General features: G+C 37.0%; 1 pseudogene; it reads right to left on the bottom strand.

Annotated features, from left to right (window-relative positions):
* The window catches only part of LOC143410790 (semaphorin-4C-like), a 58,783-nt pseudogene extending 34,087 nt beyond the window's left edge, over positions 1–24,696 (bottom strand).
* Between the last annotated feature and the right edge of the window lie 2,178 nt (positions 24,697–26,874).

Consider the following 26,874-nt stretch of genomic DNA (forward strand, 5'->3'; position numbering starts at 1 on the left):
GTATTCATCCTACTTACCCACAAGGCGATGTAAACAAGATTTTCTCTACCTATCAAAATTTCACACAGTAAGAGTCCCACTATTTCATCTACATATTGCCATTACTAAAATATTTCCATCTTAAACTAGTGAATAATAAAAGACAGAAATCACTGGGTACAGTGGCACACCCCTGAAATCCCAGTGGTTCAGGAGGCTAAGGCAGGAGGTTCACAAGTTCAAAGCTAGCCTCAGTAACCTATTGAGGCCCTGTCTCAAAATAAAATATAAACAAGGATAAGGATGTAACGCAGTGGTGAAATTACCCTGGTACCAAAAAACAAAACAAACAAACAAAACCCAGAAATCTTCACACCCAGGATTCCACTGAGAGGAAAAGTAAGGATCTACAGCCTCCTAACCTATGATTTGGATATTACACCAACTAACTACAGTCAGTTGGTTTTGATGGAAAGCACCTACAACTGAAATCATCCAGTTAATAGAACACTGAGAGCAGAGTTTCCCAGGTGAATGACCTTTAGACTGGATCCCTTGGCAACAAAATGGGGCTGCCAAATAGATGAAATAGATATGAAGACTACAAAATCAACCTCTGGCATGCAGAATAAAATGGTGTTAATCAGTAAAATGGTACCTGAATAAAAAAATAACTTGGAATAATAAAGCTAAAATCAGGAGAAAGAAAACAAAGCAGAAAGCAAAAACGAAGCAAGCTCAACTGCAAATTAACCTTACATGAGAACATAAATTTAAAAAGGCATTTGAGAATTATATAATGAATTATAAATAGATAAGAATCAGTGTGGGCATATTCTTTGACCTCCAGCTAGGAGGCCAAGTGAAATAAGGCTGCAGAAATCAGGTGGACTCCCTCCTCTCCTGAAGGTGGGTCATACCCCTCCAATTTCTCACCTGTATCCTCAATTCATCCTTTCTCCCTTTGCCTTGTTGATTCTTTGCCTGCATCAATCACAAAGAAAGCATTTTTCCCAACACTGAATGTTTCCTCAATGCTGCCTTTTGAACTTAGGAAACCATGCCTGTTCTCTGTCTCACCCTTGCTAGGAAGACAGAAACCATATAGGCACTGCACAGTTTTGGATCTTTGCTTCTATGTGAAAACTTGAACAAAGGTGACAGGCATCTATGAACAGGAGCCCAGAAAAATGACATAACTCAGCATCCTCACACGAGCAATGCCCCGGGACACCTCTGGCCACTGTCCTCATGCTTGGGCACTATTGAAATGATTAAAACAAAGCCTTATACACAGAATATTATATGCCACTGTTCTTCATCTTGACTCAAACTTGGGCTTTCTTTCTGGATCTAATGCCACATAGCCCTCAGAGTTGCTGTTCTTTTATGCACACATATTCTGTTTGATGAAGAGTCCAAAAGCATTTTGTAATAACTTTCTTATTAAACCTCAGATCTTAGTTCTTCGTCCCTTCTAAAAAACAAATCAAACAAAATGAGAAAATACCTCTTCTCTTAGAAAACTATCACTTATGCCACCTTTGTCTTTCCTGGCTATATTTTCCAAGACTAATCAGAGAAAGAATCAACAGGAAATTCAGACAGATGACAGATACATAAAACAGATAAAACAGATGAAGATATATGGTGGTTTATTCTAGTAAATGGCATACAACATTATGAAAGCCAAGAAGTCTCACAGTCTGCTGTGTTCAAGATCTAAGCCTGAAGGTCTAAGAAGCAAGAAGCCAAAGGTTTAAGTCCAATCTGAGTCTGAAAGGCCTCAGAACCAGCCTCAATGTCAAAGGGCAGGAGGATACCAATATCTCAGCTCAAACAGGAAGGAAACTTGCTGTTCCTACAACTTTTTATTCTGATCAGGACCTAAATGGATTGGATGAGGTTGAGGGCAATCCTCTTTATTCAGTCTACCAATTCAAGTGCTAATCTCTTTCAAAAACAACCTCCAAGATATACTTAAATAATATTTTGACAACTATCTGGGCATTCCTTATCCTAGTCAACTTAACACATAAAATTAACCATTACAGTGACCACTATCATGTTGAAGTGTTGTCATGTTGTTAAGAATTTGCCTTAATCTATTCTTTTTATTGCTATGACAGAAGTCAAAGACCACATAATTCATAGAGAAAAGATATTCATTTTGACTCATAATTCTGAAGGTTAGAAAGTACAAAATAAAGTTATGCTACATTACAACATGCAGGATGGCATCACTTGGGAGAGTGATGAGTGGGTACATGCAAAGAGGCAAAACACTTGGTTTAGAATAAACCCTCTCTCACTGACTAATACAATCTCATGAGAGCAAGAACTCACTATTGCAAGACAAGCATCAATTACTCCTAAGGATTTAATCACTTTTTAGGCCTTAAGCCACCACACTGAGGATCAAGTCTCAACAAGAGTTTTGGTTAGGACAAAATATTTTCAAACCTTAGCAACTCCAGGAATCTTTAAATGTCACTTTATTTGAAAGAAAAATTGTCTTTGCAGATATAATCAAGGTGAGGTGACTGGGGGGAGCTCTAATACAGTATAACCAATGCACTTATAAGAAGAGGAAAAACAAAAATAGAAAAGAATTCTTATGGTTTAGGTATGGGGTGTCCCCGAAAAGCTCATGTGTGAGACAATAAAGAAAGTTCAGAGGGGAAACAATTAGATTATGAAAGTCTTATCTCAATCAGTGAATTAATCCACTGATAGGAGTTAACTAGATGGTAAATGTAGACAGGTAGTACGTGACTGAAGGAAACACTGGGGGTGTACCTTTGGAATTTATATTTTGTCCCTTGGGAAAAAATCAGAAATACCAACCCCCTCTATCCCTCCCTTTTCTGGTTGTCATGATATGAGTTGCTTTCCTCTCCCATGCCTGTCCACCATAATGTTCTGCCTCATCTCTGGCCTCACCTCTTCCTCACCTTTGACTAATCCAATCTCATGAGAGCAAGAACTCACTGTTGCCCAGAGCTATCGAGTTGTCCAATGATGTACTGAATCTCTGAATCCATGAGTCAAAATTAGCTTTTCCTACTTTAAGTAGTTCTTGTCAGATCTTTTGATCACAGTGAAACAAAGCTGACTAAAAGAGAAATCAGTAATGAGAGTGGGGCATTGCTGTGAACCTGTGGTTTACAAAGCTGGTTTTCTGGGGAAGTATTTTGAAAAGTTTAGAGACATAAGCTGGAAAAGCTTTAGAATACTGTAAACAGAATTTAATTTGTGATTCTCCTGGGAGTTTAAAACACCAGAATGCTGATAGAACTGTGAAAAATAAAGACTGGGCTCATGAAGTTTCAGTAGAGGAGGATTTTATTGGAAATTTTACTAGGGGCCATTAGTGTTATAGTTTGGCAAATAACTTGGCTATATTTTGCCCATGCCTTGAGACTTTCTGTGACACTTAACTTAAATGTGATTAAATTAATTTGGTGGTGGAAATCTCAAGGAAGTACAGCATTCAGGTGGTGGCATGGATATTGCTGGTGGATTTTAGCCAATTTATCATGATAATCAGAAACATAAAGCAAAGCACACAGATTTGAAAATCTTGGACTTTGGCCAGAAAGGTGTGAATAAAACTGGGACTAAGGTAGTTGTGATTGTTAGAGTTTATAGTCACTAAAGAGATGCTAAGTAATTGGCATACAGAAAACAGGAAGATTGACTGAGGGCATCCTGGAAATTGGAAAGAGCATACCCATTTCAGATTCAAGGATGTAAAACAAAAAAATTTCATTGACAAGAAGCCATGGGGGGATTCTTCTTGCACAGGGTGGGGGGTCTAAGAAGTTGTTTCATCATGCTCAATTGCCCAGGCACTCAGAGGCTGCTGTAGCCAATAGTGTAAGAGGTTTGTGTACTGCTCAAGATGATGGCAGACCTTGGCTTCAAGCATGTGGTGCTTTTTTAATGAAGGAATATAGGATGATAAAGTTAGGGTCATGAAGGCTTCCACTGGGATTTCTAAGAAAGATCTGGGAGACCAGCAAAGTGCAGCAGGTTTGAAGTTAGTTGGCTAGCCCTGAGACATGATACAGGAATATTTGAGAAAAAAACCAAAGTTGCACTGGAGATCCTCAAGGGTGTTAGTAACATGGATCATCTGCTGAGGAAAACTGTAGAAACAGATCAGAAAAAAAGCAAAGAGGAAGGCCATGTGGGCTACAAGCAGCAAGTCCAGATGTGAAGTTATACAAGCCCTTTGGGAAAAATTATGGTGCCATGTGTTCCAGATATTGGACATGGAGCTTCAGAACTTGTTTGCCCAGGTGGATTTTGTTCTTGTTTGGTTCTATCCCTTCTATCTATGTCCCTATTTCTCTCTTATGGAAATAAAATATTTACTCTATGCAAATTTATATAGGTTATATGTGACTTACTTTTGATCTTTACAGGGAAAAAAAACTTTTACGAGTTTGCTTTGAATCTCAGATGAGGGTTTGGACTTAGACTTTTGGATAATGCTAAAACTGTTAAGACTATGGGTCTCTTTAAAATAGACTTAAGTCTATTTTGCACTGTGAAATAGACATGAGCTTTTAGGGGTTTGGGCTGAATGTTATGTTTTAGACATGAAGTCAAAAGCTCATTTGTGAGACAATACAAGAATATTGAGACATAAAATTATTAGATTGTGAGAGTTTTATCTTAATCAGTGGTTTAATCCATTGGTATGGATTTACTGAGTGATAACTCTAGGCACAGCAAGATGTGGCTGGAAGAAGTAGGTCACTGGAGGATGTGCCTTTGGAGTTCATATTTTTCCCCTGGTGACTAGACCTCTCCCCCTTCTTCCTTATTTCTGTGTCCTGAGTTGACTTCCTCTGCCACATCTTTGTACCATATTGTTCAACTCACCTCAGATCCAGAGCTATGGAGTTATCTGACCATGAACTGAGCTTTTAAATCCATGAGTCAAAATGAACTGTTCCTTTTTTAAGTTGTTTTTGTAAGGTTGTTTGGTCACAGTGAAGCACCATTGACTAAAACAATGATGTAACAGAAATAGAATGCCACATGATAACAGATTGGAGTGATGCATCTGCAAACCAAGGAACACCAATAATTGCTGACAGTATCAGAAACTAAGAACAGATATTTCCCTAGAACCTTCAGAGGAACACATCCCTTCCTGCACATTGTCTTTGGACATCTAACCTCAAGAACTATGAGAGAATAAATTTTTGTCATTTCACACCACCCAGTTTCTGGTACTTTGGTACAGGACCCCTAGGAAACTGAGACAAAACTCTTTCTTTTCAGTTTTAAGATTCATTGCTCTGACTGACAGGCAGGTGTATCAATAAAGTCTGGATATTGCTGAAAGCTAATTGATTGTAAACACTTATTGATCTACTTCAAGAAGATAGAGCTAATTAACTCTTTCGTTCATTACTTAGGGATGTACAGATTAAAAAAATATTACCACAGAAATTTTGTATTCACTTCTTTTTATAAAATATTTGTTTTTTAGTTGTACGCAATACCTTTATTTTTGTTTATTTTTATATGGTGCTGAAGATCAAACCCAACACCTCACTTGTGCTAGGTGAACACACTACTGCTGAGCCATAACCCCAGTCCCTGTATTCATGTCTTAGAATCTTTTTGATAGCTCTAAAACTTTTTTACAAAACAGAATTGTATAGAATTTTTAAAATTCAAACTTCCAAAAAGAACAAACAAATATAAAATAGAAGACAAGTGCTCAAACCCAAAAAACTTTCATTTGCCTGATGCACAGAAAATGTGATTTATTTTGAGCATTGTTCAGTGTGTTGCAGACATATTTTGAGGACAAGTTCTGGCATTTCTTCTGTCTTCCCTTCTTCTTTGCTTGCAGCTTAGTTTTAGAAATGTGCCCTGATTTTTTAATATTTTTTTTTAAAACTGTGCTCTCCCTCAGTTCTTAGCGAGGGAAGACCTGTATTCTTTCTTAAAAAAAAATGAAAGGAATTCTTGCCAATCATAAATCAGGGAGCAGAGGGTACTTATGATATGAACAGAAGGTGAGCTGCATGCTGCTGTCCTGGAGCTGTCCTTGTCGGTATTTATAAAGACACCATATCAGACTTAATAGCTAGATACATCTCTAGAGGACTTGTTATTTTATCTTTCAAGTAGAAATATATTTTATTTATATCTGTTAAGACTATTTTTAACAAAATGATAAATAAGTAGAAGAAAACCAGTAGAAAAAAAGAAATGGGAGCGAAGAGAAGAAAAAAAGAAGGAGTACTGGGGCTTGAATTGGAGCAAATTATACTCATGCTTGTATAATTATGTCAAAATGAACCCCAATATTATTTATAATGATAATGTATGAATTTAATTTTTAAAAAGGTAGCTGGGCACAGTGGCACACACCTTTAATTCTAGCAGATTAGGAGGCTGAGGCAGTAGGATTGCAAATTCAAAGCCAGCCTCAGCAAAAGGGAGGTGCTAAGCAACTCTGAAAGACACTGTCTCAAAATAAAATACAAAATAGTGCTGAGATGTGACACAGTGGTAGAGTGCCCCTGAGTTCAATCCCTGGTACTATAACAAAAACATTTATTTTTAAATGCAGTGGTATTTATTTTTATTTTTTGTCAAAGAGCTTGTATTAGGAATATATTCACTGCATAGATAAATGATTTAGATTATATTGATATGAAGGAAACTCAAGACTAAATCATCACTTAACCAATAATTTATAAAATCAATGAGTTTTTTAAATGTATCAAATTAATTTTAATTCATTAAATTTTGCAAAAAGTGTAGAAATAATGTCTTCTAGCCATTATCATATACATGCTATATGTGACAGAAATTACGCAAAAGGTGTAATTTGAAGGAAGAGATCAACGTGGAAGACCCAGAGAAAAGAAAACAACTGAAAGTGCTTTAGATGCATAAAGGAAAGCTTAGGCAGGAAGCTGTAGTTCTGCCAATCCAGGAAACTCTCTAGACAGTGGCAGGATTTTAGAAAACATCCCACAACAGAGGAGAGTAGGCTCAGTGAAGATCATGTGGGTTCCCTGGGCCTCCCTACGTAATGACCCAGAGTGCAGCATGTGTGCTGATGCACACAGCAAGGTGCTCCACAGCAGAGGAATCCTGAGTCACAGGAAGGACAGCAGCAGAAGGCCTGACTTTCATCTGAGGGGCAACAGCACCTCACTTCTCAGGATTATTGTTTCAAATACACCTTGCCTGGATAAGCTGCAGCCAGAGACTTGTGTTTCTGGGAAATCCAACAAGAAAATGCAACAAGAAATCAGGGTCCATGGAAGACTTCTTCTCCCTACACATCTTAAGGGTACAATTGTCCCCTCATCCCAAAGTGAGCCAAGTTTGGACACCCCAGAGGATGCCCAATAATATAGATTTTGCCTATACATACACAATTGTGATAAAGTTAAATTTATAAATTAGAAACAGTAAGAAATTATCAACAACTAATAATAAAATAGAACAATTATAAATATATAATAAATGTTATGTATGTGATTGTGGTATCTCTCTCTTCAAAGAATAAAAACAAATGTTAGTGTTTTTAAGAAATGGTTGACCATAGTAACAAGACACAGAAAGAGAAACATGGATAAGAAAGAACTACTTACTATATTTCAATGGGTAAAGGAAATGAATTAAAACAATTTTAGGGGAAGAGTGCACATAAATTACAATCCATATGTGTGGTTGATAAAAAAGCAAAATAATGCAGCCACTACGGAAAACATGAAAGTTTCTCCAAAAAAATTTAATAAAGAACTACATTCTAACCCAGCAATCCTACTTCTGAGTATATATCCCAAAAACATTGAAAGTCAGATATCAAAGAAATATTTGTATACCCATATTCACCAAAGCATTATTTGCAGTAGCCAGGAAGTAGAAACAACCAAAATATTTATGAACACATTAATGGATAAAGAAAATGTGGAATGTACATATAGTAGAATACAGGCAGCTTTATAAAAAAAATGGAAAACTAATCACATGCCGTAACATGGAAAAACCTTAAAGACAATATGCTAAGCAAAATAAGTCTCTAATAAGAGGATATACACTGTATAATTTCACTTGGTATAAAGTATTTAAAATATTCAAAATCATAAAAACAAAGAAGAAAGTTTGCTTCCAAAAGACAAAGGGATGGAATTTTTATTCAGTGGTACAGAATTTTAGTTTTGCAAGATAAAAAAGTTCCAGAGTTCTGTAGCCTAACAATGTAAGCATTTTTAACACAACTGAACTACATACTTTAAAAAAGGTTAAAATAGAAAATTGAATGCCATAATTTTTTAAAATTCTCTAACGTATTTTTTTTCTCTGTTCATTTCAAATCCTAGTATTTAATTGAATAGCAATGCATGCATGTTATTTAAAACTGGAAATAATTTCATGTCCTTTACCTCTACTTCTATATCCAGAAAAAAAATTCCATTAATAATTTCTTAAATATTTTTCCAGAAATACTCCATACATTTATGTGCACAAAAGTATATATGTTAATCCCAAGAATTTCAAATCATTGCACAATGTAGTATGATGTATCTCACAAGTAAACACTCAAGGTCACTCCAGGTGAACTGGGTTGCATGAAATAACCACACAGAGATAGACAAATACCTTTTTATTTGGATCCTGTGATGGTTTCTCTGACCTTAGGGGTCCATGAAATTAGAGAGAGAGAATGAGAGAGAGAGAGGGAGAGAGAGAGAGAAAGAGAAAGAGAGAGAGAGAGAGAGAGAGAGAGAAAGAGAAAGAGAGAGAGAGAGAGAGAGAGAGAGAGAGAGAGAGAGAGAGATGAACCCTTTTATTGGAGAGAAGACATTCAAATAAAGCAAAGGTTCAGGGTTCAGGGGGTTGAATCTAGCCTCATGATTTCTGCTGTCAGCAGGTTGACTCACATCTAGGGAGGCCACACCCATCTTATGAGTGTGGGGATTATGGCAGAGCAAGTGAAAAGAACAAAGAACAGAGGGACAACAACAGTTCAGTCCACTTTGTGTGTTCGATGTCCATAGTTCACATACACACAGCCTATGGCTGGCTTGCCACATCTCCACATTCTCATCACTCAAGGCTAAGGGGTGCTCATTTCCTATGTGGCAGCTCCCAATAGTAGTACATTGTTTTTCTGTGCTTTACCAAAAGTTTCTTAAAGCTTGTTTATCAATAAGTATATTTACTTCATTCTTTTAACAGAAAAGGCCTGTATATTCCAGTATTCCATAAAACGAAGGTGTAGTGATGTGTCATGTGCTCATCTATTTACATGAGCTGAATGATGATTGTAAAAAATGAGGCAATGGGGTGGGAGGCTGCGGTTGTGGCTCAATGACAGAGCACTTGCCTAGCATGTGGGTTCAATCCTGAGCACCACATACAAATAAATAAATTAAAGGTCTATCAACAACTAAAAAATATTTTAAACAAAGAATGAGTAAATAAGTAGTTTGCACACACCATCTGTTCACGTCTGTGAATATCTCCTTGTGATTAATTTCAAAACAGTGGGTGTGTCATGTGGTGTAGATGGTATCTTTAGGGAACTTAAAGCACTGATCCTGGGCTGGAAGTAGAGCTCAGTGGTACAGTACTTGCCTAGCATGCACAAGGCCCTGTACAGGCCCATAGCCCTGCAAAAAACAATCCTTTTGCATTGTCATTTCTTGGAGAACTGAAATACAGTAAATGCTTTTAGACACTGACTTAATTTCATAGAAACATCCCTGAAAGGGTTTAGTCATTTTATGCCCCTGCCTACATTGAGAGAAACTGCTTCCTGTGTGCAATGAGGAAGAGGATACCCGTGCTGAATCATCTTAACTTCACAGTCACAATTTCATTTCTGACCTGAATCCCCCATGCTGGCTCTGACAAGGCAGTTTTTGTGTGGATCCTGCAGCTGATGGCCTGTGACTTCATAATGATCTGTGTTACACTGTACAACTGGAGTCATCTTTCACACAATTTCTTTATTCTTACATAGCAGGGCCCATGTGAGGATTTGGTGAATAAATGTGCAAAAAGCACAGAGCATGGGTTCTGGCATCCCCCAGGCATTCAGCTATGTTAATTTCTTTTGTTCTTTTCATAATTCTCTTTCTTTAGTTTTATGCTCTTGCTATGCTGTGATATCATCGATCTCATATGCTATTTACATTTTAATCTGAAATTTCAAACAAGATGCACAAATTTAAAATGAAAGCAGTTTTTACTATGGTACCTTTGGGAAAATACTGTTCTATGCAAGGGTTATGGAAAATGTTTTGTGTAGCACACTGTTGTATCTTGCATTTCTTCATGGGTAAGAGGAAATGAACATCTTATTAACACAACTTTATTTTTAAATTTTGTTAACTACCTATTTCTGTCACCACAGCTCTCCCACTGCCCACAGCATTAGCTACTTGTCTCTTGCCTCCTCTTCACCATCTTCAGTCTCTTCAAAGAAAGCTTGGAAGAATAAACAAAACAAAAGCATCAACAACAAAAATCTATTTATAGAAATGAAAACATGTCCACAGGGCCCCAAATGCACAGAGCAAGCTTCAAAAGTCTGGGAAGCCATCTTCCACAGAAACATTGTTCCCCCCTATAAGAAATTAGGATAAGTTTATTTTAGGATTGTGTGAAGATACAATAAGAAGATGTGTGAAGTGCCTAATAATTCCCCTCCAGGTACAACCACTTGATGAAAGAAAGTCAGGCTGCCTGCACCAGATATTGCTGCCCTCATGGCAATTACATCAAGAGGTCACACCAAGTGCTGCAATTTGCAGCAATTCCATGACTTAGTCATCAGTCATTGCCAGCTTTACTACAGGTTCCTCAGGAGGTAACTAAAAAATACTGAATAATTTGCAGAAGAAGATGAGATGATGAAGAAAACTAAACTAGCAACAATCATGTGAAAAGCTCAGGACTTGCCCTGCCTTCATTATTCGGGCCAAAGATGATTACACTGATCAATGCTGTCGTGGCCCCTGTGAATACACTGCCCTAAAGACTGTTGGAGTGTCAGCTTTTTCAAGAGAAAAAAAAATACTCAGAGATAAAAGGTGAAAATAAGTGAATGCTTTCTCATTTGTGTGTGTGTGTGTGTGTGTGTGTGTGGTACTGGGATTGAATCCAGGGCCTTGTGCCTGCAAAGCAAGCACTAACAAGCATGAGAGCACAGATAAATTAAAAGATTTGCCCAACTTCAGGGCATCCCAATGTCACTCAAATAAATGCTAAATTGGAACTGTAGCCAAGGTAAGTTATCCCCCAAATCACTGTTAACATTTTTTCTAATGGCATAGGAACCAGCTCTGTTTCTTTCCTCACTTAACTGCATCTGAATTCACAGGTGTCTCTTTTGTGTTTCTAGATAATCAGTGTGAGTTGGAGGGCAGAGAATAAGCAGTATTCACATGAAGATGCAGGCAGCTGGATGCATGCTGCTTGCTCACTCTCTCAGAGATCTCTGGGATTTACACCTGAGATTTTGAACATAACCCTGGAATTTACAAAAGTATTTACTTTAGCTTTGATTCCTCAGTGAACAATTCCAGTTATCTATATGCAAGCTTTCTAGCTACCAGGGTGAAGAAAATGCAGTCTTATCTCTAGAGCCATCGAGGTATGCTCTGACTCCTTTCCCCATGCTTATTGAAATTTTTCAGAAGCCTGAGCTGGTGTGCAATTTCCCAAAAAGTGCATACATAATTAAAAAAAAATCACACTCAGAAACCTAATGGTAAAACAGTTTCTAATGAAATGCATACATACTCTATAGTGGCTGTGCAAATAAGCAACTCAAAAATAAATTGAAAATATGTTTATATTGGTCAAACTGAGATGTTCATTAAATGTCAGTAATACTGAGGCAATTAAAGTATATTTAAAATCCAACCCTTACTAGATGGGCCACAATCATCCCTTGGGCATGTAGTAAAAGAACGACCTACAATGGTAAATATGTGTCTTCTGAAGCACAAAGCCTCCATCAAGGTCAACCTCCTATTCCCCACTCACTTCATTCTCAAGAACTTAATCATCAGAAGAATTTTTCTCCCAAGTCTTCAAGGGAAGAAAGAACTCTAAATTTGACAATTACTTGCCTATAGCAAACACAGCTAGCCTACTCTCACTTAAACTAATCAAGCCTTTGTACTTCTCTGACTCTGAGACCCTATTCTCCTTGCTTAGTTACTTCTTTTCATTTCCTTTAAAAATCACTAACTCTGAAGGTCACTCAGTTTAGCAAAATAATATTAGTCTCCTACTAGCCTTGCTGTAGCCAGTAACCCCTGGCACAGGCTTTATAATGATAATAGTTACCTAGGTTTCTTTTCAGGCATGAGAAGGCTGTTTTTTATTTTGTTTTGTTTTTTGTTTGTTTTTTTTATAAAGGACTCTTTCCATGGGCCTGTTCAGGTATGTAATGGGTGTCCTATTGATGTTAAAAGGCCAAAGCTCCACCCTCATATCATGCTAATGCTGACATTTTCTGAACACACAACCCAGGAAGAGCCATGAATGTTAATTACACCTATAAAAACCACTGATTACCTCACCTCCAATCATGCCCATGCCTTAAATACCCTGTTTCCATATCCCATAAATGTCCTCAAACCCTGTTCTCAGGAGGTCAATATGAGACTTAGGCTTCCCATCTTCATGTTTGGCTACCTTGTGGATAAACTCTTGCTCCTTTACAAAACTCATTTCACTGACTGGCATGCTGTATGGTGGGCAAAGGAGCCTGGTTTGGGAACTCAGCTTGAGAGGTCACCACTAGCTTCCTGAAGTTTTGTGGGTACAATCCCCAGCGACAGCTTCCAGTGCCTTTTGGCATTTGATACGCACTTATGTAGCTCTTCCTACATAAAAAAAAAAATTGCCACTATTGTATGTTACTCTGTTTTTTCATGTGCACAGTCTCCTGGACAAGTTGAAAGGAAAGAGGCCAGAGAGGCACCATGACATTTTGAAGATCTGTTTTGATCTGTTGCTTTCAGGTCTTAGTTGTTGGAAGTTCTTTACTGACAAATTCTAAAACAGTTCTGGTAACTTTTCACATTAAAAATAAAGTTAGAATTGCTTAGAAAGCCTATAGACAATCTGAATATATACAGTATGTAATTTATGCATGAATAAGTTATGCCACCAAGCTGATTTTATCATGTAAAATCCTCACATTTGTGAGGTGTTATTCAGAGATCTGATCAGGGTCAATGAAAGCATCTGTGTGCATCTTCCAGAGGTCCTCTGAGTTACCTCAATACATAAGACTTCATATTGCCACACAGGAGATCAGAACAGTAGCATGTCCCTTTGTTGTCCTTATAACAATTAGTAGTCTGCCCAGCAAAGCAAAAGGCCAGATACCCCAAATGCTGAAAGCTCTCTGTTACTTTTTCTAATGAAGTTAGTTAGTCACTATTTTTTATCAAAAATTAAATGTAGTATATATCCATGGCAGGAAATTCAAGGGTGAGGCCCTCAGAAATAATTTCATGAGAACTAAATGCTCTATTTATTGGTATGGTCTGCCAAATGATTCTGGGAAAGAAATCCCATTGATGGAAAAAACATTTTCTTTAAGGATACTATGATAGGTTAATTAACTGCAATTTGTAAATGTGCTGTGAGGGTCTTGGGAGAGAAGAGGCACAAGTAGATTCCCTGTCATAGGATATATATTGCTCTAATACACATGCAAAATAGAGGAAGTCCAAGTTTCACAAATGGTGAATTCCACTGATAAAGAACATTCCAAGAGGGGGCATGTGTCCCCGTAGTGTGATATTTGACCTTATTTCCATGGAGCAACATCATAGGAGTCAAACTCCAATGATTATGGGGAAGAGAGATGAGGGAGTCCCAGAAACAATAATATAGTCAACCCCTACTCAGGAAGGTCTCCACTAACTTTCAGCAAAATGAGACATTCCATTAGTCTGGAGCAATTGCTATGCTACAAATTAGACCTGCTATTTAGGAATCCCATGTGCTTTGATTTAAAAAGGATTCATGCACTGTAGTGATCCAAATTGCCTCATGAAAGGTCACTAATTCAACCTCAGCCTTTGGCCAGGAATGAAGGCCCTCCTTGTTGGTAGGCCTTTTACCAGGATCCCTGAATGGGGAAAAGGGGAATCTCTCATTCCCCAGAAGAGGCAAAGCAGTTGTTTGCCATGGGCAAAATACACCTCCAAAGGGACAAGCATTTCATTCATAAACAGGTTAAGTAAACAAAGACACCTTGGTTATAAAGAGAGCACACACTAATATTCTTAATGTACTGCAGTGTATCAGGAATAATATAAGAAGCTAAAAAAAATAAAAATAGTTATTTTGAAAAAGAAAAGAAATAGAATTTGCTACCCAACTAGGTTAGAATGTGGTTGGTCCCAAGAAGGCCTCCCAGCAACATTTGGGAAGGTACCAAGTGAGCCTTAGGTACTACTTACTCTAAGATGATTGGAAAAGTTTCAAGGAAAAATTGTGGTCACCATGATATACTAATCATACAGATCATATACACAGAAATAATTTTGAAATAAGCTGCTCTAATTGTCATTCCTCACCTTTAGTTATTGCTGTTTGCCAGGGATCATTGTATATTAAGTCCCAGATAATCCAGGGAGAGTATAAACAATTCAGAAAAGAGGAAAGTAGGATGTGATGACTTTGGGCTGCTCAGGAGAAAGAAATGCCTAACACATGGTCTGAAAGTAATCCACACTCCTTGCTCAGTAACAAAGGCCGAGAAGATCATAAAAGTCAGAGAAATATGAGAAGCTTACAGGCAGGCTTTTGCTTTTGCTTTGTTTCCCTATGGAATTTAGGGATATGATCTTGTAGGGGCAAAGTGGTCATCAGCCATTACCACCCTTTTCCAAATACTAATATTCCTTCACTTAACATGGCATTGCAAAGTGGTGAACTCATCATCTAAAAACATTATAAATGGAAAAATGCATTAAGTACACCTAACCTATCAAATACCACAATATGCTATAGAGGACAGGTTGTTCAAACTTAATATAAGATCATGTGGCCCAAGAAATGTTAAAATATAAAATTCAAAGTACAGTTTCTACAGAATGCAAATCACTATCACACCATAGTAAAGCTAAAAAATCACATGTTGGACCATGCCAAGTCAGAGACAGTCTGCAGTTCCTGGTTTTACACTCCCTGGTCATGTAAAGCTTTCATTTTCCATGCACTCTGTGGTTTCACTGGACAAAGTGACTAGTTGTTGCAGCTGAGCTGATAGGTCAGTTCTGAGCCTAAACTGCCAGGACAAACTAATCAGTACTTTTTTCCACTGGCTCAGAGTGACTCAGAATTTCCATCAAAAGGTCATCAAAAGGAGGCAAAGAAGTAAGCTGAGTCTAACAGAATCTAAACAAAAGGTCAACATGACAGTGGCAAAGTAAACATAATCCAGGCCCTGACTTTCTGCTCAGGCCATAAATGAAACTCACAGACTTCAGGGAGGCCCCACCATCAGCAAAAAGCCAAATGACATTGGACACATTCAGCACAGGATGATGACTGCTCCCTGGGAACACTTAGAAAGTCCACCACAGGCTTCAGGAGAAGATGTAATTAATTAGTCTTCATGGTTAAGGCCAGGCAAACTTCCTCAGCACAAGCAAGAGCCAAGGACCAGTATGAGGAGTTGATGTATACCATGATGTCTCCTCCTATCATACAGTTCCACAAAAGCAGGAGACTGTCCTATGCATCCAAATACCATTTTGCAAGGAAGGAACAGCACTAATAAATCAAAGCATTCCTGGAAAGTGTTCAACCATCCAAAACAGGCAACTGAGTCCAGCAGAGTCCAGATTCTGAGGGTACTTCTATAATTTGACATAGTTGAAGACAAAGTCACACCTAACACTGCCTCTCCGAAGGCTGCTGACTACACAAACCTGGCCGGTTTATTCTGTTTATCTCATCTGGTAACTTAAGCTCTATGGAGAATATGGAGGCTCTTAAACTAGAGGAGGAGCAGAAAAGAACAAGAGCAGATGAATGTTTACCTTCCATATAATTACTCCAGGGAAGATTCTGTACAAACCTTGTTGGTTCAAGGTGCTTCCCCATGCTACCATTTTGCAGTTTGTAAAAGCTGACTAAATAAAGCTATGTAACTGCCAAGAAAGGGCTCTGTGCTAGCACATGAACATATTGAAAACACACATTTTTACCTTTGGCCTGTCCACAGCACTTCATACCCATAGTGCATCTTGCAGGGTTAAAAACAAACAAACAAACAAAAACCCTTTTTATCTCAGGACAAAACATAATGTTAGCTTAAAAATAAAAAATTTCTTTGCCCTCATAGGTCTAAAATTTTTAAAAAAGTAAATAGAATTAAATATCTGATGTGCAAAGGCAAAATCATCCCTGTATTTCATTCATCTTATAGAAATCTAGTTTGCAAGTCCCTTTGCTGTGATTTGAATTGACCTACTTGATGGAACATAGGCCAATTCCATTAGGCATCTGCCTGTGCATAATGATGAAAATAAAAAAAAAAAACATAATAAAACAGAAAACAAACCTAGGTTCTATGGAAAAAATATGAGGGTAAGATTCACATTGAATATTTAGTAATATTCTGATTTGTATCAGAGATTGACATACTTTCAGATATTTTAAATTATCATTTACTCTTTTAAGTTTTTAGAAAACATTTCTTGAATTAAAAGCCAATAAATTTTATATCATACACTATTTGGGAAATTTCAGAATTGAAATTGTAAATATTCATGTTGTAAAAAGCTATTTAGTATCTTACGGACAAATTTAAATATTTTCCCTTATCTAATCATTTTTATTTTCTTATTTATCTTCCTGATGCCCATAACATAAATGTATATACTACTAACTGTATGGAAGTGAGAAATAAGTATCTTAGTGTTAACAAGAGTTTATAAAATGCTTGGCAATGACTAGTATTGGAAGTATTAGGCAAATATTTTCCTGGATCCACAAACATATGAGGTAAAAATGTTAAAATACAAAATTCAAAGTACAGTTTCTACAGAATGCATAACACAGATTAGCTTATGCTAACTCACAATGGGGTAAGGGGAGAATAGAAGTACTTTGGATTAGATAAAGGGAAATGAAGGCAGATGAGTGCAGTCCATGTTCTGTGGACACATATTCAATGGCATTGGTAAGGGTGAGAATTACAAGGAAAAGAGGAACAAACAAATCAGTTCCATATGTCTCTATCTACTTTTGTTTTGCAAAAACAAAAATTGATACTGCATTCTCAATGCCACTTTTGATTCAGTTGCAATCAAAGAAGTTTACAATTTCCACTGTCTCCAATGGGATCACAAATGCACGTGGCCACTTTCAGCTTTAGAGCTCACAATTTCAGCATCTGAGTTATGAACAAAGCAGTCCTTTCCTGGAAAAGAGCATTTATGCAAGCACTTGGGGAATTAGAAAAGAAAAAAAAAACACTGGTATGATTTTCTAGTCAATTTCAACCACCTCTGCCAAGATCATGGCTCTGATATCTAGGTCTGCACCTACAGCCCCCATGACTGACAGAATGAGAAGGTGCCAATGAGGCTGGAAGGCACCAGCATCTGAATGCTATAAGTCAGCTTTATCAATGGTCCCTAGAGTCCATGAACAAGCAAAATGTGGAGTGAAAGTTTATATAGAGATAGTTTTTTGTGTTGTTTTTTTTTATTTTTTATTTTTTAACATTTAACTGGATAAATGTGGAGTAAAAAGTTTCTTAAGAACGATTTTGAAAAGAAAAAGTGAAAATTAATATTATAGCATGTTTTTTATTTAGAACGCATATTCAGCAATCTGTTTTTATGTGAAACATACTAACTCTTAATTTTAGAAAATACAAATTTAATTTTGATAGCAACAAAATAAACAGTCAAATCCAATTTTATTAGAAATTTCACCTGTATCAATTGCACGAAAGGTGGAAGAAGACGCTCATCATTATACAAAACACATGTATGATGATGTGAGGGGGGAAGAGAAATGTATCACATTTGATTGTGTAGAGAGTGGTGATGGGAGGAGAGAGGAAGGGAAGGGGGGATAGGAAAGGCAGAAGAATAAAATAGTCACTAGTGTTGCTGTATGTATATACCTGGCCGTATAACTCATGTGATTCTGCAACCTGTACACTTGGAAAAAATGAGAAATTATACCCCATTTGATTAAAATGTATGATATGTCAAGATCATTGCATTGTCATGAGCAACTAATAAAAAATAATAGATAATTTAAAAAATTGCAAGAATATGATTCTTGTTGGACCATGTCAGTCCAAATACATCTCAGTAACAATGCCTTAGATATGCATTTCTGGTCAAAAGCTATAATTGAGAGTACTTCTTTAATGGGGAATCCAAATAAGTAAACTTATAACCCCTAATTAAAGAGGAAAATATTTTGGTGCAAAAAGATAGTCATGTTCAAGGCATTAAAATTGAACAGATATTTAATTACAGTTAAACTTGTCCTGAAAGTAAACAACAATAAAAAGTGTCTCTTTAAATAAAGGAATTTTACCTGTATCTCATGACATGAATTTTCTTAATTGGGAATAAGTTGTACTTCTTAAAATCTATCAATTTTGGGGCTGGGGTTGTGGCTCAGTGGTAGAGCGCTTGCCTCACCTGTGTGAGGCACTGTGTTCAGTCCTCAGCACCACATAAATATAAATAAACAAAATGAAGGTATTTTAAAAATCTATCAATTTAAAAAACTTTAGGGGAGGCATTGTGAGATGTTAACTTTTAAACAGTTTATGTTTCTTGAAATAAAAATGTAAGGCATATCATGTCAGGGCCACTCTATTAAATGTATACCTGGAACCTACCCTCAGGCTTTAAATGGGAATTCCAGAAGAATCACCACAAGCAGAGCTTTTAAAAATAAACTCTTAAAATGTATTATATATACACAATGGAATATTACTAAGCCATAAAGAGAAATGAAATTATGGCATTAGCCAAATATATGGATGAAACTAGAGACTATCATGCTAAGTGAAATAAGCCAGTCCTCCCCGCAAAAAAAAAAAAAAAAAAAAAAAAAAGGGCAAATGTTCTCTCTGACATGTGGATGCTAACTCACATTAGGGTAGGGGGAGAATAGAAGTACTTTGGATTAGATAAAGGGGAATGAAGGGAAGGGAGGGGGAATGGGAATAGGGAAGATTCTAGAATGAATCTGACATCACTTTCCTATGTTCAAAGATGAATACACGACCAATGTAATTCCACATCATGTACAACCAAAAGAATGGGAAATTGTACTCTGCTTTTATATGTTAAAATATATTCTACTGTCATGTATAAATAAAAAAAAAATGAACTTTAAGAACATTTGATTCTATGTTGAATGATAATACAAATCCATTACTATCGCTACAATACTTTTTCTCTTCCAGTAAGAAACTCAAAAAAATCACTGACTCAAATATGGCCACAAGATCACTTGCTTTGATGCTCAGCCCCTTGGGAACTTCCTCTCTGTCTTTGGTCCCTGTAAACACCTGAACCTGCCCAGACATTGATACTCAGCCTTCCCGGTACAGTTCTTAAGACCCCTTTCCTTTATTTGTCATAAAAGTGTTCCTAAAAAATACTTTATTACTTTTCAAAAATCAATAGAAAACAACACAAATACAGAAATAAATAAAATGCATTAGTATAAAAGAAAAATCATACACATAAAACAGAAAACACATAAATAATCTTTCAGAAGAAGTATTGATACATTAAGCTTTGTAAATCACACTTCAGGAATGAGCATGAAGTTTGGTAGCAATATCAAGGAATATTCATTGAAACACACATTACATGCAATTAGAGTTGCAACTATAAACACTAAACCTAATCAGCTGAATGCTACTCTCTTAGGAAAAATTAACTTAAATATGCAGTGAAAGTAATCTAAATATACATGGTGAATTTAGTACTACCATTTTGTAATGACTACTTATCATATTCTGAGATGTTAACTTTTTAGAATTATTAGTAATGGAAATAAGTAGATTTGAAACTAGAAGACTTTTTCGTCTATATGTTTATGACCTCCAAAGTACCTACTGCAGGGAAACCTGAATCATAACAGGTTTTTGTCTCTGCAGATCAGAAACACAACATGCAAGACCATTGGGCTTTTTTAAAATAATTGAATTGACCCTTCAGTAAATGAATGGACAAAAAATGTGGCATATATACACAATGGAATATTACTCAGCAATAAGAGAATAAAATCATAGCATTTGCAGGTGAATGGATGGTATTGGAGAAGATAATGCTAAGTGAAGTTAGCTAATCCCCCCAAACAAATGCCAAATATTTTCTCTAATATAAGGAGGCTGATTCATAGTTGGGTAGGGAGGGGGAGCATGGGAGGAATAGATGAACTCTAGATAGGACAGTGGGGTAGGAGGAGAAGGGAAGAGGCAGGAGGTTATCAAGGATGGTGGAATGTGATGGAAATCATTATCCAAAGTACATGTATGAAGACACAAATTAGGGTGAACATATTTTATATACAACTTGAGATGAAAAATTGTGCTGTATATGTGCAATAAAAATTGTAATGTTTTCTGCTATCATTATTTAAAAAATAAATTTAAAAATTTTTAAAAACAAAATAAAAAGTTGAGTGTTTATTTAGTTATTATAATCTTTGCAACCACTGAAAAATTTAGGTGTTAATATGGTATTGGATTAATCACCAGACCAAAAAATGTTAATTTGATAATGTAAATAATAGATGAACTCTGGTTTCAATGACAGTATATTTTTCAATATATTGAATGAGATTTGAAGTCTAACTCTCAGGCCACAGAATGCTCCTGCACATTTAAAAAATGAGAGAGGACAATCATGGACAATTTAGATATTTTATATTTAAATATCACGTTCTGGGTTTTCCTCTTGTATCGACTGTTTCCTATCAATGTATCTGATAAATAAGCATCATGCTTGATTTTAAAGGGATAAAGAAACTCAAGGCTGTACTTTCACCCAGATCTTTGGAATATTACATAAAGGGAGAAAATACTCAACTCCAGGCTACATCACCAATACTTACAATGATGTACTTAGAAGGGGTAGAGCTTATATTAAGTTGTACTTCCTGAATGAATTAACTCACCTTTCACAGAAAAATCAGTCTACCTCTTTAGAATTTTGTAGAAAGATTTATCTTTAATTGTATTAACTTATTTAATCCTCTGAACTACTATTTGTGCAACAGAAAAAAGTAATTTACTCAATGATACTGGAGTCCTAAGATGGAATGATACATCTCCAAAAAGCAAGTTCACAGCTTCCTTCATACTACCTGGGAAGGAAATCCCTACTATCAGAACAACCTTCCCCTGGCTTCCTCTCATATGATGTCCCAGGATGGTGCTCATTGCCCATCAGGCAGCCATGGACTCTTTTCATCACAGAGATACTGTGTGGTGGCCTGCTGACTAATCCCATTGGCTCTGACATTTGCTCTTTTACTTATTTATATATTTTAGTTTTTCATGATCAGCTCACTGGAATAGTAACCTTTTCATAGTCTATTCTCAAACTAAAAAGATTTGGTAGAACTGGAAATAATGAATAGCTCCAATAATTCCATTCTGACTAAATTTACTTTATGAGTATTTACTAGCAACCAATAAGGAAGAAATTTATTCAAATAAAATAAAAATAAATTTAAAATAAATAAAAACATGAAATTTCCAATTTCTTCAATTTCATTAAAACTCAAATAATTAATTTTTGAGCTATAGGAACAGAAATAAAGATGTAAGCTCTCTCTGAGGAAGGAGCAGAGACAACAGCTGACTCACCATTTGCTGATTTAGACTTGCAAAGCCAAGGCCATGGCTACTGGACATCTCTGAAGAGCTGCTGAAGGACACCCAAGGCAAGGCAGAGGCCAGCAGAGCATCATAGATGTCTGCAGAGAAAACCAACATATGAAGGTTAGCACACTGGGAGAAGCTCTCCTTTCTCCTCTTCCTTCCTTCTCTCATTTCTTATTTAGTTAAGAGGTAAGAATTTGAACCATCTTGGTCATAAGCCTATTAGTCTTTGCCTGACAATAGACTAATAAGGAAAATAAAAGCCCTAGTTTCCAGTCTTTGTAATTATTTTATTATAACTATTCCCATCATGGCCGAGTCAGTGTGATGTGACTGGAAGGCACACAATCACACACCATGGAACACTTCTATCCCACACACACAGAAGACACATAAACAGCCTGAAGTGCAGGGAGCATAGCAAGACACCATAAAAAAGCAAAAGTGGTGAGTTTTGATAATTGATTACCTGTATTTTTAATATGATTTGATTAGTTTCACATTTACATAATTTAATTTTACTTTTTTTATTTTTGCACAGATTCTATCAAGAATACTTTTATTATACAGGTATCATATGCACACTTTGCTTTGAGGAATATTTACATGCAGGGAGTTCAATTCTAAACCTCCATTTTATCCATATCAAGTATAACACACATTCACCTTACAGTGAATGAGCCTCACAAGAACGAGATATGAAGTTATTGCTTTCTGAACAGAGATCCCTGATTAAACAGAATCTTCTAAACCAAGAACAAAACTGTGTATTCTCTTGCTTCTTCATACCCTGTGTACAGATTAATAAAATTTAAAGACATGTTATAAATTACCCCACCACCATTAAAATAATAATATTAACTTTTATTAATTAAAAGTTAATATTAAAATCGAATCCTATTTCTCAAAAACTTGTAAGTAGTGCACCAGTATTTACAGATGCCATTAAACTATGCATAAATAAGTCTGTACACTCAACACACTGTTTCTCAAAATCCAGAGCCTCCACAGGGGTTTGAGGGGTGACAGGCAGCAGCAAATGCTTAGTTCTCACCCATTTCAAGTTTACTTGAAAAATCAAGATCTGAAATAAATATGCAAATAAAACTTTCAATTCCTTACAGGAATGTGTCACTCCAAAGAGTCACCCATTTAAAGAGTTAACTTTCAAAGTTAAAAAAAAAAACAGACAAAATAAAAATGAAATGTCAGTAGAAATTGTTCCTACAAGTTTCCTACAACAAGAAGGCCCCTCTGTGCACCGGGTTTGCCCCAATGTAGCACCTGCTCACTGGCAGCAGAGCACATGGTACCTTTGCCTCCTCCTGGAGTGCACCATCACCGAGGTAGGTAGATAATCTGAATATCATTAATCTAAACTTTCAACAGCTAGGCGTATGATTTCTTGTCAGCCCTGGGGAACTTATGAGAAGGTTCTAAAACTCTGTAGCACCACTTTCAGAGAAAGGAGGGATGGGGTTCCAAAAAATAAAGGCTGAACAATTAAAAACAAAACAAAAACCAATACTTGTCACCTTGGGATAATGTGTTCAAGGACAGACACTGCAGTGCTAGAGAATCTGCAGGGATCCCAGAGGGCAGGTCAAGATCCTGCATGCCTCAAGTGACAGAGGACTTTGGATAGTTGGATAAGAGGGGTTGGAATCTCCTCCCCCAGCAAGGGTGCCTCCAGTCTGTCCCAGTGGAGATGGATTCCTCTGTCCTTTCCCCTCTGGCCCTGTGCTCACCTCCGTTTTACTCCCTCTGCTTCTCAATTTTCTCCAGAGTCTTATTAGAATCTGCTGGACTCTGGTCTCTGGGGTTAATATAGGATTTGTCTATGAGAATCAGGGCTTCTTTGATGTAGTTCTGCACCCCAGACACAGGAGTACAGATGACATGGCTGCCAAACCCGTGGGTAATCAGGCTAAAATAAGACAAGCAGTTCTGTTTGTAGGTTTCTAAGACCAGGGAGTGCCTTTTGTTGCCATTGTGTGTTTGGTCTTGATTGAGAAGGTCCTTGAATTCTTTACAAACTTGCTGAGCCTCCCACAGTGTTATTCTTTCTTGTTGCCATCTTGGTTTACTCTCCTAGGTAAGGCCTGGTTAAATATTAGGCCACTGGCTTACTAGAAAACTCCACTTCACAGCCCTATGCAAAGCCCCAAGCCAAGTGAACAGCTTTTCCTTCCACCAAGAATGTCAGGAGGATCACAAGAGCAGCTTTCTGTCTCCCAGCTGGAAGTTTCAGGCCAGTCTTGTCCAACTTTTCCCACAACTATCAGCCAGTTTTGGGCTTTGTTTTTTGAAAACACCTCCCAGCAGAGAGGCCTTTAAGCATTCAGAAAATGACAATCACCTCTGCACTTCAGCCACAGTCACTTACATTTGGATGTGGAGCTGAAGAGAGACAATCTTCCCAGAACCGAGCAGAAGACTTCATAGGATTCATCAGGGCTATCACCAGCTCCTTCTGACAGGGGAGACTCAGGGGGTTTTAAGCCATGGAAAATGGGACCTTTGCAGATTGCCGTCTGATCATGCCCAGGCAGGTTTGGGTTGACATTCTTCACCTCTTCTATCTGGTGAGCCATGTTGTGGAGCCTCAGGTTCTTTGCCAGGCCTGTAGCATTCAGGGTGTGCATGTGGGGCATCAGCAGATCTGAGCAGCTGTAGGCAACCCCGAGGACGCCCACAGCACTTCCTCTATCCCAGAGAGTTGAGGAAGCAGGCCGGCCAGGCGCCCTAGTTGTAAAGGCAGGGCGGCCCCCTCCTGACTCTGGCGGCCAGGCCAGGACCATTGCTGACTGTTGGTGGCCACAGGCTGGTGCAGGGGGCTAATGGCTGCAGCATAGGCTTTACTCAAATGTGAGTAGGGATCCACGGACTGAGTGTAAGCCAACTGCTGCTAGGGCGGTGGAAAGTAGGGTGGCTGCTGGTATTCAGGACTCCAGTGTGGGACCGCAGCGTGATGCAGCTGTAAAGATGCTGCCCTGCAGCTAGGTGGGAGATGCGCTGGTGGGGGTGGGGCTGAGTCCTCAAAACCCTGCGGGAAGGTCTGGGCACTGGGTTTCCAGGGCATTCAGAAGCACCAAGTCAGGACATCCGATCCCAAGCCAGATAAGTCCAAGCCTGTGCTCCAGAGGTAGGTCAGCTTGCAGCAAACACTGTGCCAAACGTGCTTGTTCATCAGCCACAAATGTTGGAGTCATAATTTAATTTCAAATAATAACTATATTCTATTTTTTTATTTTTATTTTTTTTAAAGATGAAGGGTATCAGGCAGTGCATTCTTTTAATATTTATTTATTTATTTTATTCTTCGGTGGACACAACATCTTTGTTTGTATGTGGTGCTGAGGATCGAACCCAGCCGCATGCATGCCGGGCGAGCGGGCTAATGCTTGAGCCACATCCCCAGCCCAATGACTATATTTTAACACTGATTTGTAAAACTCATGAAAAGTTAAAGGTTGGCTCTTGCTAGCTGCTGAAAATTGGTACTAGCACATGACTCAATGGGGACATATTGTAAGGATTTTCTGAATGTATCCCAGGACGAATACATAATATATTTCATGCAAATTTAAACAGGAAAATTTAAGTTATGTTTTAAATACACATGGAATCTGATATTCATGTAGAGACATGGGTTCAAAATAGCTCTAAGTCTTGAGGTAATATTAGGTTTAGTATTGTACAATAAGGTTGTTTGAGTTTTGCCAAGAGATCGTGCAACATCAACTCTATATATACTGTGAAATTCAATTGAGTTAATAGAATAAACTTAGAGTTAACATGAAATTTTGAGTTGGGTGAGGAGTCGTTCTAGAGGAAAAATATCAGTATTGGGAAACATGAATATACATAAGAATGTATCAGTGAAAAAATTAGACCAAAACATAACATCATGTATGATCTGAATCACAGAAGGACATTAGGAGGGGAATTTGGATACATAGTATGTGTGTGTGAGAGTGTGTGTATATATATATATATAAATTCTGTGATGCAATGATGTATCCTATAAGTCAATAAATGATGACACAGTAAGTGTACCATTAATAATGTAATGTCTTAGTCAACATCCACTTAAATGTGCACAGTATGTAGGTTTATTGGGGAGAACAAAGAGTTTAGGCTTAATAATGAATTATCATTCACAGTAGGTTTTGAGTGATGTAGTGAATGATAATGTCAGCCCCCATGAGAATCCATAAGCAGGTACATTGGAAAATATGTATGAAATTTGATAAAAATATATAAGTTCTGAGATATAGAAATGTATCTCATATGTTATATGATTATTAGTATTTTTAAATGGAGAATAGCAGAATATAGAAGATGAAGAAGACACAAAATCTACAGTCACAATTGGCATTGAATATTCAATGTTTTACTCAAGAAACACATAGGAGTTCATAGGTATACTGAAATGTCCTACAAATTCAATTTTGGTATTAACATAAGTTGAGGATTCATATTGAATTATCTGTCAGTCACATTACTGTTATGAAATGAATATGAATATCAGATAACATGCATTTTTTTTCACTACACCTCTTAAAAACTTTGATAACTATGGTGTTTTGATAGGGAAATATATATGTTTACTAATTTTTTTCCAGTTGATTCATGAATATAACTCAGGACTTATACATAATATATTTCTTACAAATTTAAAAAAATGAATTATGTTTTAAGTGTACATGTAATCTCATATTAATATACAGGCATGGATTGGAAATAGCTCCAATTCTGGTGGTAATGTTAGGTTTAGTATTGCATAATGAGTTTGTTTGGGTTTTTATTAAGTGATCCTATAGGTTTCTCAAAAATTATGTATGATTAATAGATTGTTCACACCCAAATGAGTAGTAAAACAAATATATGCATTGGAAAACATTGATTTTAAGGCACTGGGTTTGATCCTCAGCATCACATAGAAAAAATAAATAAAATAAAATTATCTACAACTA

Source organism: Callospermophilus lateralis, unplaced genomic scaffold (assembly GCF_048772815.1).
Source record: "Callospermophilus lateralis isolate mCalLat2 unplaced genomic scaffold, mCalLat2.hap1 Scaffold_246, whole genome shotgun sequence".
Taxonomy (NCBI): Eukaryota; Metazoa; Chordata; class Mammalia; order Rodentia; family Sciuridae; genus Callospermophilus; species Callospermophilus lateralis.